Here is a 14,553-nt window from a genome sequence, read left to right on the forward strand (position 1 = left end):
CTTGAGTGGCTACAGACCATAGCCAAAAGATTTCCATGTCACTAAAAATTATATGGCAAAGACTCGACAACAGCTGCGTTTCCAATGACCATATTGACGTTTGACTAATTTGACTTTTCAAAGATAAATTTGCTTAATGGAAGCATCCATCCATCTATCCATTTTCTTCTGCTTATCCGGGGTTGGGTTGCGGGGGTAGCAGCTTAAGAAGGGAGACCCAGACTTCCCTCTCCCCAACCACTTGTTCCAGCTCTTCAAGGTATTCCCAGGCCAGCCGAGAGACATAGTCCCTCCAAGTGTGTCCTGGGTCTTCCCCAGGGCTTCCTCCCGGTGAGACATGCCTGGAACACCTCACCAGGGAGACATCCAGGAGGCATCCTGATGCATCCACCTCAACTGGCTCCTCTCAACGTGAAGGAGCACATGACTGAGCTTCTCACCCTATCTCTAAGGGAGAGCCCAGCCACCCTATGAAGAAAACCCATTTCGGGAGCTTGTATCCGAGATCTCGTTCTTTTGGTCATGACTCAAAGCTCATGACCCTAGATGAGGGTAGGAATGTAGATCGACCGATAAACTGAAAGCTTTGCTTTTTGACTCAGCTCTCTATTCACCACAACGGACCGGTACAGCGGCCGCTTCACTGCAGATGCTGCACCCATCTGCCTGTCAATCTCCCGCTCCTTTCTTCCCTCATTTGTGAACAAGATCCCGAGATTCTTAAACTCCTCCACTTGAGGCAGGACGACCCCCTCAGACCCGGAGAAGGCACTCTACCCTTTTCTGGCTCAAGACCATGGCCTCGAATTTGGAGGCACTGATCCCCATCCCAGCCACTTCACACTCGGCTGCGAGCCACTCCAGCGAGAGCTGCAGATCACGATCTGATGAAGCCAACAGGACTACATCATCTGCAAAAAGGAGAGATGCGATCCTAAGGCCACCAAAATGGATCCCCTCAAGACCTCGGCTGCGCCTAGAAATTCTGTCCATGAAAGTAATGAACAGAATCGGTGACAAAGAGCAGTCTTGGCAGAGTCTAACTCTCACTGGAAATGAGCCTGACTTAGTGTCGGCAATGCGGACCAGACTCTGATACCGGTCGTACAGGGACCTGACAGCCCATATCAAAAGGCCCAGTACCCTATACTCCCACAGGAACCTCCACAGGGTTCCCAGAGGGACGCAGTCAAATGCCTTCTCCAGAACACATGTAGACCGGTTGGGCGAACTCCCATTCACCCTCCAGGACCCTGCTGAGGGTGTAAAGCTGGTCCAGTGTTCCACGACCAGGACAAAAACCACATTGCTCTTCCTGAATTCGAGGCTCGACTGTAATGATTCATGTCCTGTCCATGCTGTGTTAAGCACTCATTCAGTTCACCTGCCACGCCTGATTGCTTACCTGTTCCACCTGGGCTTTGCCCTACTTAAACACCCCTCAGCCTCTGCTTCCTTTCCAGATTATCGACAGCCATGAGCCAGTAGAGAGCCAGCGTTTCCTTCCAAGCCTTCAGTGTTTCTTTGACCCCCCCTTCTGACCACGGATTTACCCCTCCTGCCAAGCCCTTCACGGATCCCTTCTATTCTGGATTTCTGGACCCTGACCCAAGCTCTGCCTCACGACCACCGATTACTGCCTGCCCCTCAAAGCTAAGTTTGCTCTCTCTGTCCTCCTGTGTATGACCTCAGCCTGTTTATCGACAAAGTCCCTGGGTGTTGCATTTTGGATCTCCCCGTGGAGATCTTCATTGCCTCCACAGAACCCTGTTCCATTGGTTTCCTGCATCTCCCTGTCATCAGACCCTCTGTTCTTCTGCTCCACCCGTCCACTGCTCTACAGGTCAGTTAAGCTGAACATTTCTAAGATACCCCTCCTTTATCTGTGCATCACCAGTCTTCTCCCCTCTCTCCTCAGTGCTGTGTTTGATGACCTCTCCCTGAGCAGAAACCAGTATCTGAAAAAAATAAACTTTTTCCCTTTTTGTATACTCCTGTGTGTGGTTGAATTTCCGGGTCCCCTCTGAGTGTCCTTACACTCGACTATCCGATGGACTCTCGTCTCCAGGACCCCTGAATAGACCTTGCCAGGGAGGCTTAAGATTGTGGCCCCTCTGTAATTGGAGCACACCCTTTGATCCCCCTTTTTAAACAGGGGGACTGCCCTGAATTGGAAGACTGACAATAAAAAACAAGTTTGTTTGTTTTTTTTATCTTTGTTTGTTCAAAACTGCAAGGAAATACTTTTTTTGCATCACAAGTCATGATCAACAACCAAATTTTGCTGCTGGCACAAACCACGAAGAAGAAGACAACAGGAACAATAAACAAACTTCCTTGTAAGAAATTTTGCAACATATCAATTGTGAAATTGTGTTTTTCAACAAGTTACATGACACTACATTCGAACATGCATGGGGAAAAGTATGATTATCCAAAATATACAATAAAAATGTACCTATTTCCCATATCTACCAAGAAGGGAAAGTTTGAAATAATGTACCAATGTTATGAGATTATTAAAAATCTCGATTTTGGCTTAATAAATTAAAAAATTAGTCTATTTTTTTTCAGTTTTTATTTCAAACAATAAAACGAACTGCCTGAAAATTCCTTCACTACAGAGCTTACCTGCTTATCCAATTTCAGACAATTTTCAAAAATGACACCAACATTTCTAATAGCAGGAAGGAACCAAGAATTGTATCTTCTATTTATAAGGCTCTTTTGTACAAACAAAGTAACTTGAGTTTTATTTAGATTTAAGTGAAGAAAAATTTGGTTCATCCATTAACTTCTGTTAAGCAATCTGTTAAAGACTGTAGGGAATCATCTGTATGTAGTTTCTTGAGGGGCATGTATATTTTGTACATCATCAGCAAAGCAGTGAAAAGAGATATTCAATTTCTTATAAATATATCCACTGTGAAAATATCCTGCACTTTTCCTATCAGTCAAAGCCTGATTGGATGTGGACTGGTGTGATCTGCTGAAAGAGACAGCAATTGTTGAACAGAGTTTGATTTGCACCTAACTTGTAATTTGAAAGAATGGGTGCCGTTAAATAATTTTTCTCTGTGGGACTCATTATGCAGCCAGCAGAGAGCATGTCCAGAGCTTTAAAGCTCATTTTAATCAGACCACTGAAGAGCATTACTAGGCAACAGAAACTTGTGGATATCTCCAGAGGATGCATGATGACGGTGAATGGAGTCATGTAAACCATACAGATGAAGTCAGACTCTTATCTCCCCATATATCGCTACTTTCTGTCATCTGAATCAGAAAGACAGGATGTTCTTCGTTTAACATTGTGACTGAATTTTGTTCTGTTTGGCTTTTAGAGGGAAACAGAGAATTCAACTGTATTAGGATACCACCTGTGCAACAAGTCGTGAAATTTCTTCTCTTTCCACAGTCAACTGTCAACTGTATTATAAGAAAATGGAAGTGGTTAGTCATGACAACTTAGGCTACATAAACTATGCTGAAGTGCATAGTTTGAAGATGTCAGCAACTTTCTGCAGAGTCCATCACTATCGACCTCCAAATTTCATGTGACCTTCAGATTAGCGCAATAACAGAACACAGAGAGCTTCATGAAATGGGTTTCCATGGTGGAGCAGCTGCATCCAAGCTATACATGACCAAGTGCAATATAAATCATCAGATGCAGTGGTGTAAAGCACACTGCCTCTGGATTCTAAAACAGTGTTAATCAGCATTTTCTGGAGTACAAAATCACGTTTCTCCATCTGGCAAGTCTAGGTTTGGAGGTTGCCAGTACTTGTCTGACTGCATGGTGCCACGTGTAAAGTTTGGCACAGTGGAGTGGAGTTGTTTTTTTCAGAAGCTGGGCTTGGCCCCCTTAGTTTCAATGAAAGGAACTCTGAATGCTTCAGCATACCAAGACATTTTGAACAATTTCATGCTCCCAACTTTTTGGGAACATTTTGGAGCTGGTCCCTTCCTCTTCCAACATGACTGTGCACAAAGCAAAGACAGAGTCTGGTGTGGATGAACTTGACTGGCCTGCACAGAGTCCTGACCTCAATCCGATAGAAAACCTTTGGGATGAATTACAGACTGAGAGCCAGGCCTTCTCATCCAATATCAGTATGTGACCTCAGAAATGTGCTTCTGGAAGAATGGTCAAAAATACCATAAAGGTAAAGGAAGGTACATTTCCAGCAACAAGGCAGTTCAAAGTGCTTTACATAAAGGAAATACAAACAAAACAATCAAAACAAAAGTAAGACAAGAAGATAAAGTACAAAACTAAATATTGCTTCCACAGGTATGGCGGAATTTTTCTGCCAAGAGCACACATTTTCAGCCTGAAAGCAGGACTTCATATATTTCTTCTCAAAACTTCTCTTCACGCTCAGACTTAGTCTCTGTTCGGACTCTGCTTGCTTTTGGAAATCTCTCAGTCAATAAAATGAAAGCATTGTACTGGGTGCGTTTGTTTCCTTCTAGTGGGTGTGCCTGTGTGGCTACTATCGATTGTAGGAACCTGCGCCACCCACAGGGAGAAACAACGGCCTCAGCTTTCTGCTCCATGTTACACTAAACATCCGCCAGCAGTCACTAACAGCCTTCTGATCTTAGGCATGAGTTCACCCAACCAACTCCCTACATCTAGTGGTGATTAAGTAAACTAACATGAGTTTCTCTATGTCATGCTTCGATATTAAAAGTATAAAGCTGTTGGTCTAAAGCAGGGGTGCCCAAAGTTGGTTGTGGAGGGCCGACACCCTGCATGTTTTAGTCTCTCCCTGGAGGTAGTAACAACCTGTTCAGTATGTCAATGTTCTTCTTAGGCCTCTAATGAGCCATCATTTTAACCAGGTGTGTTAAACCAGGGAGAGAACTAAAACATGCAGGATGCCGGCCATCCAGGACCGACTTTGGGCACCCCTGGTCTAAAGTAATAAGTAGTACTCCACAATTTCTGAAGGTGATAAACTAAACAGACAATCAGGGCAAAGAAATGACACATCAAGAAGGATAAAGCACATGCAGCAACATTCAAACATGAGCCAATAAAGGCAGTGAGGTCAGGGAGTGAGTATATGTGGCCATGAGATGTGACCTACGTCCATGATAATTTCTCACAGGGACAGTCTCTGGGACAGGGTTAGGGTTAACATCAGTCGTCATAAAGTGCTTCAAGATGCTAGTCAAGACCCACGTCTATGATTTTGATTCAGTCTGGTGTCTCTGGATGCTAGGGAAAGGGCTGGAACAGACTGTGCATAATGGGTGGAGTCTTTCATGATGTGGAACTCGTGCGTCGTAGAGGTCTCCTCCTTGAAGAGTTTCCTTGTCCCTTCTGAAATCCACCACCTTCGTCTTCATGCTGAAGCAAAAGTTATTTTCTGCACCAGGTGTTTCACCTTCTCTTTGTATATGGACTCGTGATGCATCATATAGTGAATTTTGTCTTCAGCAAATTTCACTATATGACAGCTGGGATGTTTTGCCGAGCAGATATGTATCAGCAGAGTGAGGAGGAGGGGGCTTAGTATGCAGCCCTGTGGCGATCCAGGGTGGAGCGATGGAAGGAAGAGCCATGGAACCTCTTCCTTCCATCTCTCGAGGAGGAGGGAGACTTCAGACCTCTACACATCACGATGCAGGAGTTTCACATCATGAAGGACTCCACCTATCCTGCACACAGGCTGTTCCAGCCCCTTCCCTTAGGCTGAGGAGCATCCAGAGTCACCAGCCTGAGAAACCTGCAGCTGAACTCCAGAGTCCTGAACTCAAGCTGGACTTAATTAGCTACATCTTACTTTTTAAAAATGTATTAATTTATTTACACACGGTATATGTCTGTAAATAAACACACATATACCACTTACACACAGTATATATCTAAATAAGTATTTATTATTTAGACTTGTTGATCTGGGTCCAGAGTTCAAATTGCGCACCCCAAGCAACCATTGTGTATTGTCAAACCATTTAAAAATGGCATGACAATAAAATTCTTTGAATACATTTTTGTATGGTTATATGCAACTCCCCCCTCAAAGAAAAAAATTATGTATATTCCTGTAATAATTGACTATGATTTCCAGTTTTTCATCAAAGAAATGAGAGCAATCCAAGAAATTACAGGGAACAGAAAAGCTGAGCGGAATGATTTTATATTAAACAATGTGTTATACATTAGGAAATATATTAGGAGGAAAAAGCCTCAGATGTTAATTCAGTGTAATGTAGTTAAATTCCATGATGACAGCCAAAGCAGTTTTGCCAACACAAATCCCAGCTTCCCATGTGACTGCAGCATGTTCAGTGTGGAGGCAGACACGCTGCATCCATGGAGGAGGCAGTACTGAGCAGGGCTTTGCATCTGTGAAGTCATCATACAAACTGCACATACTCAAGATTGCCATGGAAACAAGTTTCTCTTATCAGAGGCCAGTTTCTTTTTTTTTTTTACTTGTCTCTTATGGTTTCTTCTTTGACACCCAATGATAAATGTCTGAGGAATTTCAATTTAAAAAGGATGAGTGGTTCAAAAATAGAGCCACCTACTTTCAGAAGATGATTCACATATAAAATAAATCTGCAAATTATCTCCACTTCTCACATGCGTTCATATTATTCTGTTGGTTAGTTTTTATTTGTTTCTCTAGGTTCTGGAATGCTGACACGGATGAGCAATGGACTTTGATCCTCCTTGATTAAATGAGAAAACCTACTTAGTACTTATAGGTTAACAGAGCAAAGTGGCAATGTGGCTATGGATGACATGTAAAGGAATGTAAAAGTCTTTTTGCCATCCAATCGCCAGTCTAATCTGTGTAAATAGATTAGACTCCTCTAATCTGTAGGTAGTGTGGTTTTATGAATTAATAAAAGAATAAAAATCTATTTAGTTTATTTATATAGTGTTCACAACAAATACATTCTTGAGGCACTTTACAAAAAATTATTTAAATTCAATCACACAAACATTCCAATTGATGTGAACTATAAAACATTATTTAAAATTGGTTTAAAAAGTTTCTATCTGACGTCTATCACACCTCCAGGACCAGAACATTGTGCTTCATGTAGGGATCAATGGTGCAGGATTTAGGTTTAAATCCTGTCTGACAAATTCCAGTTTCCTCATGTGAACTTCCTCACACTCCAAGATAACTTGTGGCGTACCACAGCACTCTGTGTTTGGACCACTTCTCTTTGCTTCCAATTGGAAAAATCATCAGACAGAATGGGATACATGTTCACTTATACTGATGATACTCAGCTACACATCTATCAAATTAGTCTGTCCTCCTCATGGACTTCATTTATCTGTGTAAAGGTAAAGGTAAGAGATGGCAATAACATTCTTTTGCTTAGTTTTTACTGAAGTGTGTGCTACAGTTTGTATGCGTTAACAATGCAGAAAAGAAACAACCCACAAACTGCTGTGCTAGATTAGCAGCAAAATAAACATTAAGCCTGAAAACATAACAGACTGAATGTTCTGTTTGTGTGGGAAATAGAGTATTTTTCCTGAAACATAAAGTGGTGCTGTTGTCAGTAGTTATGGCAACGAATCTGTGTGTAGCTTATCCGACACAGAGGGCAAGAAAGAAGTGGCTTTGAGTTGTACTTTTCCCTTTGCTGTGGAGCATAACACTAAATTAATACCTGGGGGCGTTGTGGAACCATGAACCAAGAATGGCAGCTTAAAGTGGATGCTCCGTGTGACCTGGGCCAAATCTTCAAAAAAAAAAAAAAAACAGGATTAGTAACGTAAACTGGATCCGAAAATGTCAAAATCAACCACTCTTTGTCAGGAGTGATGGTTTTGGTGAGGTGAGGTAAGACGCAGGCAGCCCAGGATGAAGATAAGATGATGGTTTAATAATGAATTGCCAAGGAACAGAACAACGAGGACCACAAGAAATACACGACGGACGTAGACAGCATAAGACATTAGACAAGGACCCGACGACGAACACAGACAACAGGTGGGACTAAATACACACAAGGGGTGATCAAGGGAACGAGACACACCTGGGAAACAATCAACGGGGAAGACGCAGAGACAGAGACTCACAGGAAGGAAACTGAACACAAAAAACTCCAAAAATGAACACACAGAAACACGATCATGACACTTTTAAGGACTGTGATATTTTCACATGAAAACCCGGTAACCAAAAACCAGCTAAACCTGATATTTCAGTAACAGATGAAGACAAACAGGGGGCCGCTAGCATTGATAGCATGTGTGACCTTAGCACGGTGCTAGCTGAACTTGGGTCGTTGCATTCAGAGTTTGGTGGATTTGGAAGCAAACTGGACAGCATAGATAACCGTATGGGTGAAATGACAAAATCCATTGCATCTCTGGAGGAAACATAGCAGACGTAAAGCAAAATGTTGCCGCTATACTAGACTGGAGGAAGCTGAAAACAGAATCGTGTCGGCGGATGAACTTTTAGAAACTAGTACCGCTAATATTGCCAAAGCCCTGTAGCGAATATCCTACTTGGAAGCTAAGACCGACGACCTGGAGAATCGAGGCTGAAGGAAGAACCTACGCCTTTTTAGGCTCCGGGCGAGCGCTGAGGGTCAGCGGCCTTTGCTGGAGTTTATACAGATGCTGCCGCGCTGGCTGGAGACCGATAGACCTTTCACCATTGACAGGGCCCACCGCACGATGGCACCTCCAAAACCAAACCGGCACAGAGCTGTCCTCATCCGTTTCCTGAATTTCCAAGATCGGGAATTTGTTTTACGCTCGACAAAACAACGCAACATTGAATACGATGGGAATAAACTTTTTTTCATTCATGATTTTTCAGCAGAGACCATCCGACAGCGAGCCGAGTTTGACAACATCAGGAAAGCTTTTGCTGAAAAAGGAATGTTCCGCGGGTTTCAGTATAATCCATGCAAAATGAGGATCCTCCACAAAGGGAAGATACAGCTGTTTTCATCTAAGTAAGGCGGGGATTTCCTCTGCACACACGCTGGACAGAACTGACTATAAATGGTTGAGCGGTTCAGTTCCTGAACTACAGAATTAGCTATAATTGATAGCTGCTCTTCTATACCTCAGCTGACATAATATCCAGTTTGACGTATGTGTCATAGGCAGCCATGGAGTGATTTTGTTTTTTCTTTCTCTTTCTTGTTATGCAGGATAATTTTCATATGTTCTATAACGCTTTTTCAGGCTTGTGTACCTGCCGGCTGTGTATGTCACATTAATACAAAATGTTTTGGTTAAGCGCCTATTCACAGAATAGGGAATTTATAGCTACATATGGGTTTGCTGTATTTGTGTTTTACTGTGGTGTATGGTTCACGGACAGCACTATTGTTTTTGAAGTAGGGTTTCATAGTTCAGCTTATTCCCCTTATTAGTGGATTAGCATAAGCCCCAATTTATTAGTATGAGTAAGGGAGGGGGGTATTTAAGTGTTATGTGTCATTTTCAGGGTTTTCTTTTCTCATTTAGTTACTTATTTTATTTTACTCAAAATCTTTGTGTATTTTGTGTTAACTCTCCATCATGTATTGTCATATTAATATTTCAGAAAAAAGCAAAGTATGGAACAAGTTAATACTCATAATATCTCTTACATAAAAATTACAAGTTGGAATGTAATTTTTAGCTTAAATTTAATAGAATTTTTCTTCAAGAAACGCATTTAACAGATTGTGAGATAAAGTTTGTAAAAAATAGATGGTCGGGCCAGGTGGTGCATGCGCCATATAATAACTATGCAAGAGGCGTAATTGTTTTGATCCACAAAAGCATACCATTCCAAATACTAAAAACAATAAGATTCAGCTTGTAGGTATGCAATTGTTCAGGGTACATTTTCTTAATTATTTTAAATTTAGTGAGTTTATATGGCCCAAATGAAAATAGGCCGAAATGTTTTGAAGATCTGTTTCTTACTTTAGCTACTCTTCAAGGATTTTATGTAATTGGAGGAGATTTCAATTGCACTTTAAACCCTAGTGATGGGTAAATGAGGCGTCATGAGGCGTTTCGACTCATAGCAACACTGTATTGATACTGTGTCGATACTGTGTCGCTCAATACTGACACCTGCTGGACATTAAAAATTCCTACAGGCAACGTAGTGATTTGATGACTTAGTCTATACAATAAGATTTAAGTCATTGTATTTTATTGAATATTATATGTTGTATTATGTCATATCTTCAGTTACATTTAAAATATATTTGATATACAGTCAATAAAGAATGTGAATATGTACCATAAAGCGAAAATTTAAGTGAATGTGTTTGGAATATGGACTGTTTTTCCCCACACATTTTTATTTTAAAAAAAGTTTTTACAACATTTTTGAAATTTAGCCTGTTACGCTTTTTTGACAAAACTTCTCCTGCTGTAGAAAAAAATTAAGTAAACATTACATAACATTGCATTTACAGCGAATATTTTTCTTAGGGGTTGCGTTCCGAAAATAACCCGTGATAGGCGAAATCCGTGAAGTAGTTATAGAGAAATTTAAAGGTGCTATACTCATGAAATGAGTTCCTTTCTGACTTGTAGGTCAGATTGACCCAGTACATTTGACACAGTACATTTCTTTTCAGTCAAAAACATATCTTAATGTGAATCAACCAACAACATGCCTTTTAACTATTAGTAGAATTATATTCGTCTACATAATTACCTTCATTTTTACAGTTATTACACAGCATAAATAAATACTTTACATTGAAACCAAAGAACAAAACCTGTTTTCAGGTCAGCGGATGTGCGTGTGCAAACACTTTTATAAGTATTTACAAATTAAACATTTCATTATGTCAAAACACAAACAGATTGAACCCAAACACCACTGTCGTACCTAGAGAATATTGTACTAGAAAATTTAGAGAGGAGAGGTCACATTTCTTTATTTTATGCAGCCTTACTAATGCAGGATTTCCCCCAGTGTATTATAAGCCTGGCGGAACCGCCATGCTTTACTAGCCTCGCTGCCAGGCTAAGCATTGCTTGTTTACATTTCAAGGAAAATAATAAAAAATAAACTAGAAAATTCCTGCAGAAATTTTAAGGGGCCTGCCAACTGTGCCCATCACTTTAAACCCAGCGTTTCAAATTTGACATGAAAAATAGATATATGCAAGTCTGACATAATTATCTCACCACTACAACACAGTAACTGTAAATATTGTCAGGTATATTATGACAATAGGAGTCACCATTGAAAAGCAGAGTATTAACCCAAAGTCAGTGAAATTCAATCGACGACTATAAGCTTCGCACATGGTGTTCTCACTCATGGTCCAAAATAAAAAACATGAAGAAAGTTGGTAATAGTTAATTTCTAAAAACAATTTCAATTTTCATAGTAAAGATTTTAATTTACACTCAAAAATTCAGACAAGTAATAATTTTATGTAAGCAAAACATGAATAGTCACAGGAAATATGTATTCTTCCCACAATACATTGTGAGATCTGATTCAGCGCTGTGGGAATACTCACTGCCTCAGTCTAGGACCCGTTGCTATGGTAATTAATGATCTGCACCTGGGCTGGCTCTCTCTGCCAGACAAGATGCTGGTTACTATACTTGTGAGAGACCCAGCGTCGGTCTCCAGGACCCTGACAAAAAACCATAAGCCCTAGGAAAATTTTGAAAACATTTTACAGGAGCAGGCATGTGTATCTATGTCATGACCAACTTTGAGATCAATAGGCCTCTATTTGTGCCTGTGAGGGGGAGTTAAACAGAATTTTGGAGTCAGACCTCCACTGTCCTGTGTGTGTGTTTCAGAGAGAAATCTTAGTGATGCTGTGAGTTCCTCAGACTCAAGTTTTTTCGTTTTTCTCAATTTATGTCGTCATTTTTACACAGAATCCCACTAAAAGTAATAGCTCCCTTCTCGGCATCAAGCCGCACGATTTGATACCACTTTTGTGGGGATACACGCAGCGGTACGAGCCGCATTAACGGTGATGGAAGAAAAATAAATAATCTATAATAAAGAGACATTCTATTGGGTGTAGAACAATAGGTGCCGGCCATGCAATGCATGGAGGCAGTGACTGACCTGCTGCCCTGCTTCGCAGGTCAGTCACTGCTCTCCCTATGCATTGCTTATGGCAGGCCCCAATAAATAAATCGCTTTTTTTTTTTCTTTTTTCTTTTTTAAAGCCAGGCTGCAAGCGTCTCTGTTGCTCTTAGCATTTCACTAGCAGAGCAGATTTATCCTTAAGGATAGGTTTATAATAGATAGGTTTATAGTTTATGCATTTAAAGCCGACAGCGCGGACCAATCACACAGCTGGCGCCTCTGCGCTTTGCCTCGCGCTGCCGCTGCTTTACCTCAGCGCGGATCGCGCGCGCCTCCTTTCACTCAAACTGGACTCAGGCTGACCTGTTAGGATATTTACATAAACCTACTGTGAGGAATTATGATCCTTTGGAGAACTCTAGGGAAGAGTTTAAAACCCGCCGCGTTAGCTCTGGTTGCGCAGCTCAATGTGAACCGCAGGAATAACTTGTAGCGAATTCAGAGGCGCGTTGTGGAGCGGTGAGAATGATTTATCTCTGTGAACAAACAATTATATGCGACGTTTCCATCTCAACCCGCTGCCCAGCGTGTGGCTCTGTGTCTGTCTTCCCTGTATAGTTTATGTCTGTGGTCCCGGTTGGCCGGAGCGTTTGTGGATAACGAGCAGCGCTAACCTGATCATGCAGGTTCAGCCCGGTGAGGAGCTTTAACGCTCTCCTCGGAGTCACGCATCATGCTGATTTTACTTTATTATTATTTTTAGTATTATTTTTCAGGTTACACGATGCATCAAACCATATCAAATGGGTCGTCTACTTAGAGTTAATGCGCGCGGAGATCTGAGAAACTCGTCCCATAAACTCGACCAACCAGAATAGTTTCTGTGACGCTTATTAAAAACTCAACAGACACGAAATGGAACAACTACTAAAGCCAAATCTCCCGTTTGTTGCGCATCTCTGCGCAGTGCAGTGAATTTACTCATTGTTCAGGGCCGGTCCAAGGCTGCATGAGGCCTTGCAGACTTCGACTTAGGGGCCCCTCCAGCTGCTACAATCATCAGCACCTCTAACAGCTTCTCTGTTAGATTTAGTGAAATATGGGAGAAGGGAGTAGTTTAATTGGCCAGCCTAAAAAGCAATAAGTTATAATTGCAGTTTACTAATTTGTATTTGTAAATTAAAAGATTAAACTCACAGCATCAAATTGTTGCTATGGTAACAAAACAATCTAACTATGAATATTGTTCTTTGAAGTTCTACAAAGTAAACTTGCCAGCTCCTTAAAATCTTGCATTTAAATGTTAAACAATTTAAAATCTTTTAATTTATGTATGCTGAAATTGAATAAAGTTTAACAGCATTGATCATCTCAATAAACAAGTGTTACATTTATGTATCTGTGGTCTGTTTTAAAATATTAGTGTTTATGGGGCCCCTGAAGCTCTTGGGGGCCTGATGGAGCTGCTGACTTAATTTGGATTAAACAGAAGTGCAAATTTGTTGTTTTTAGACTAGTTGTGGGTTTAAATAGCATTTCACTGGAGATGTTTTCCTGTAACATATAATTACACAGTAATACTGTAATATTTTCTGTCAACTTAACATCTTTTAATCCAAAAACACGGTGGACCGCCTTGACACCCCCACCACCGGGCTTAGCAAGTTTTCTGGGGGAAACCCTGAAAGTGAGAACATGTGTCCAAAACCTGTAACCTTAATTAGTGATAATTAAGACTGAGTTTAAACTTTTAATTCTTTGTGTCCAAAATGTGAAAACATGGATCTAGAACCAGTCAGATTAGAATGAATACGGCTTTATTTGTTCTCAGCTATAACTTGGACATCAAATGAATCATAATTAAACTATTGAGAAGTTAAAAACTACAGATTGTTAATGCACTTCTACTCTTTAAGAAAATGAGACACTTTTTTTTTTAAATCAGAAATGTTTCATCAGCATATTGAGCTCATGTGATTCCTGCTCCAGAAAGGTGAAGGTCTCTGGACATCCTGAAGGTAAACACCGACCAGCATTCAGGAAGACGGACACTGATGAGACGTCCTACAACTCAGAGGAGCAGGAAGAACCACGATGGTCTGCAGCGGCAGTTTACCAACATCTGAAAACACATTGAAATATATTATGAATTAATTCTGACATTTTTAAGGTATTTGCAACACCCTGACTAACATTAGCTCATGTATATTCGGCACTATTACAAGTTTTATAGTAGTTTAATACAAAAATCACCGTTAGCTCACCTGCACCGTCTGAGCCACCTGCTTTCCTCCCGCTGCAAGGCGGAGATCAGCTCCTCCTCACCACATCGCTGCTTTCCTCCCACCGGCGCATTTTCTTGAAATCTCAGAAAAATCGCAATCAGGCTATAAAATTAGCTCAGCTCTCTCTTCTTCTTTTGTATCAGAAAAACAACAACTCGCGTTAGGTCGCATGTAACGAAGGACATCACATGGCGCCTGGAGGCGGGGCGCTACACGCCCCCGCCACCAGGAGGCGGCACCCT

The 14,553-nt window shown here is 41.2% G+C and overlaps 1 long non-coding RNA gene across 1 annotated transcript; it reads right to left on the reverse strand.

Moving 5' to 3' along the window:
- Positions 1-13,826: 13,826 nt before the first annotated feature.
- Positions 13,827-14,494, reverse strand: LOC148153191 (uncharacterized). The gene is made up of 2 exons (XR_015761769.1): positions 14,291-14,494; positions 13,827-14,148 (listed from the first exon to the last, which is right to left on the reverse strand). It is a non-coding gene; the product is annotated as an uncharacterized LOC148153191 (long non-coding RNA).
- Between the last annotated feature and the right edge of the window lie 59 nt (positions 14,495-14,553).

The sequence above is a fragment of the Poecilia mexicana genome, unplaced genomic scaffold, assembly GCF_051168715.1.
Source record: "Poecilia mexicana isolate PSO_F unplaced genomic scaffold, ASM5116871v1 scaffold_21, whole genome shotgun sequence".
NCBI lineage: Eukaryota > Metazoa > Chordata > Actinopteri > Cyprinodontiformes > Poeciliidae > Poecilia > Poecilia mexicana.